The sequence below is a fragment of the Myotis myotis genome, unplaced genomic scaffold (assembly GCF_014108235.1).
Source record: "Myotis myotis isolate mMyoMyo1 unplaced genomic scaffold, mMyoMyo1.p scaffold_m19_p_3, whole genome shotgun sequence".
NCBI classification, from domain to species: Eukaryota; Metazoa; Chordata; class Mammalia; order Chiroptera; family Vespertilionidae; genus Myotis; species Myotis myotis.
This window is the reverse complement of record NW_023416335.1, coordinates 141,195,666-141,199,435: the sequence shown is the minus strand read 5'-3', so window position 1 is coordinate 141,199,435 and position 3,770 is coordinate 141,195,666.

Below are 3,770 nucleotides of genomic sequence, written 5' to 3'. Positions count from 1 at the left end.
AAAAAGGTAAAGATACAAATTATGAACAACAAATACACATCTATCAACAAGGGAATCTGAAAATCAAGTGAATAATCTGATGGACAGAATGAACTGGTGATTATAATAGAATCAGAGGCATAGAAAGGGAGTGGACTGACTATTCTTGTGGGGGAAAGTGGTGAGGGGGATGTTGGAAGAGACTGGACAAAAATCGTGTACCTATGGATGAGGACAGTGAGTGGGGAGTGAGGGAGGAGGGTGGAGGGGCAACTGGGTGGAGGGGAGATATGGGGGGGGGGAAGAGGAACAACTGTAATAATCTGAACAATAAAGGTTTAATTTAAAAAAAAAAAAAGAACTAAAAAAAAAAATTGGGAACAAGCCCTAGACAGTTTGTCTCAGTGGATAGAGCATCAACCCACGGACTGAAGAGTCCCAGGTTCAATTCCAGTAAAGGGCACTTACCTCAGTTGCAGGTTTAATCCTCAGCCCCAATCAGGTGTATTTGAGAGATCCATGTGTCTCTGTCATATCGATGTTTCTCTCTCTCTCTCTGTCTCTCCCCCTCCCTTCCACTCTCTCTAAAAATTAATGGAAAAATATCCTCATGTGAAGATTACATACATACATACATACATACATACATACATAAATAAATAAATAAATAAACAAATAAATAAATAAATAAATAAAATGGAGGCAAGCAATCTATTAGATACATAGTTCAAAATTCTGGATATAAGGATGAACTTAGGAGAAGAGTAGATGAACTTAGTGAGAACTTCAACAGCATAAAAAGGACATGGAAACCATAAAAAAGAACCAGTCAGAAATTAAGCATACACTAACTGAAATGAAGAATAATTTACAGGGAATCAACTGTAGAATAGATGAAGCTGAGAGTCAAATCAGTGATTTAGAATATAAGGAAGCATAAAAACACCCAATCAGAACAGAAAAAACAAAAAGAACGCCCCAAAATGAGGATAGTGTAAGGAGCCTCTGAGACAATTTCAAGCACGTCAGCATTTGCATCATGAGAGTACCAGAAGGAGAAGAGAGAAAGCAAAATATTGAAAACCTATTTGAAAATATGAAAGAAAACTTCCCAGGAAATGCGGAGAATCCCAAACAAGATGAACCCAAAGAGGCCCACACAAAGACACAACATAATTAAAATGCCGAAGGTTAAAGACAAAGAGAGAATCTTAAAAGCGGCAAGAGAAAAGCAGTTAGTTATCTCTAAGGGAGCTTCCATTAGACTTTCAGCTGATTTTTCAACAGAAACTTTGCAGGCCAGAAGGGATTGGCAAGAAATATTCAAAGTGATAAAAATCAAGGACCTACAACCAAGATTACTCTTCCCAGCAAAGATGTCATTTATAATTGAAGGTCAGATAAAGAACGTCAAGACAAGTAAAAGCTTGAGTTCATCACCACCGAACCAGTATTACATGAAATGTTAAAGGCTCTTTTTTGTTTTTCTTAAATCCTCACTTGAGGATATTTTTCCATTGATTTTTAGAGAGAGTGGGAGAGGAAAAGGCAGAGAAATATCAATGTGAGAGAAACACATCAATTGGTTGCCTCCTGCATGAGCCGGGGAGGAGCCTGCAACCAATGTTCATGCCCTTGAATGGAACCTGGGACCCTTCGGCCTGCAGGCCAATGCTCTATCCACTGAGCCAAACTGGCTAGGGCAAGGCTCTTCTTTAAGAGGAAGAAAAAGAAGAGGAAGAAAAAGAAAGAGGAAGAGGAGGAGGAGGAGGAGGAGGAGGAGGAGGAGGAGGAGGAGAAGAAGAAGAAGAAGAAGAAGAAGAAGAAGAAGAAGAAGAAGAAGAAGAAGAAGAAGAAGAAGAAGGCAATAAATATATATCTGCCCAGCCAGTGTGGCTAAGTGGTTGAGCATCACCCTATGAACCAGGAGGTCATGGTTTGATTCCCAGTCAGGGCACAGGCCCAGTTTGTGGGCTTGATCACCAGTGTGGGGCATGCAGGAGGCAACTGATCAGAGATACTCTCTCATTATTGATGTCTCTATCTCTCTCTCCCTCTTCATAATCAATAAAACTACATTAAAAAAATACATACCTATCAATGATTGAATCTAAAAAACAAAATAAACAAATAAGCAGAAGAGAAACAGACTCATAGATACAGAGAACATTTTGACGTTTGCCAGATGGGAGGGGCTTGGGGGGACGGGTGAAAAAGGTGAAGGGATTAAGGAATACAAATTGGTAGTTACAGAAGAGTCACAGGTATATAAAGTACAGCATAGGGAATATAATCCTATATAATAAAAGCCTAATATGCTAAGTGTCCGGTTGTCTGGTCATTGGTTCAACCAATCAAAGCATAATACTGTATGCTAATGATATGCTAAGGCAGCTCAAGCGCTAGCCATGACATTCACTGACCACCAGGGGCCAGACACTCTGAGTGGTAGGTTAGCTTGCTGCTGGTGTCCGGCAGATTGAGACTGAGCGAGATAGGCCAGACATGTCCTGGAGCCCTCCCAAGCTGGCCAACCTCCTGTGTCCTTCCCCAGCCCTGATCATGCACTGGTGGGGTACCTCGGCCTGGCCTGTGCCCTCTTGCAATCCGGGCTGAGGGACTCCCACCCCTAAAAGTGCACGAATTTCGTGTACCAGGCCTCTAGACAATAATATTCTTAATAACTATGTATGGTGTCAGATGGGTAGGAGATTTACTGGGATGATCACTTAATAAGTTATATAACATCTAGCCATTAGGTTGTATACCTGAAACTAATATATAGTTTGTATGTCAACTTTAATTTAAAAATAATTAAAGAAAAAAGAAAGAATTCAGCAACTAGTAGGGGACAAAACATGACATTATTTCGTGAAACCAGTTTGTCAGGATGAACAGGAAATTGAATTGGGGGCTTTGGTGGTTTTGCTCCAAGAAGATGAATAACCTGAGCCGGATAACCTCTCCAGAGTGTCTGCGCCAACACGGAAAGCATAGCCTACGAGGATTCTCAAACTTGAGAAGTGGGTGGCTCATTGAAAATGTAGATTCCAGGATTCCGATTGCTTGGTTCCGATTTGTAGACTTACCTGGGGCCCAGGCACCTGCATTTAAACATGCTCTGAAGCTGATTCTAGTACAGATGGTCTATGAGCCACACTGTGAAACACAGATAAAGTCAGAATTCTTTTTTAATGATTAAAAGAAAAACATGTTACAAATGCAAACACTAGCACTTCCTCTGGGTCACGAGGTCAAATTCCAGGCCCCTGCAGAGCCCGCCTTTGCGTCCCACCCACAATTCTCTACTCATTCATGCAACCTGAGATCCTGACCCTCACCTTTTATGGAGCTCCCCAAGCCCAGGAGCTGCTCAGATGGCAAGGAAGGCCCTGTGTGAGTCCAAAAGCTATTTTCTCTCATGCAAATAGTTCTGCTAGAACACCATGTAACTATTGTGTTGTTTTGTTTTTCCGTGAAGTGGTAGGAAACAGGGGAATGTGATAGTCCTTTTTCTGGGTTCAGGAAGGAAGAAAGCAGCTGACTGACATGTAAGTCTATGAGGTTGAATTTTTGCACATGCACGGCAACTTATAAAAAAACATTTAAAAAATACTTTCCCCAAACAGTTGAAATGTAATTACTTCTGCCAACATTTTGCCATGTAATAAATTAAAGTGACCAAGGAAATATCTACCATAACTGGTCATAAGTAAAAGGCTACTCAAGAAGCTGCAGAACATACAACCAGCCTTTTTCCAATCCTAAGAGGTGGGAGGCAGACAACCAGT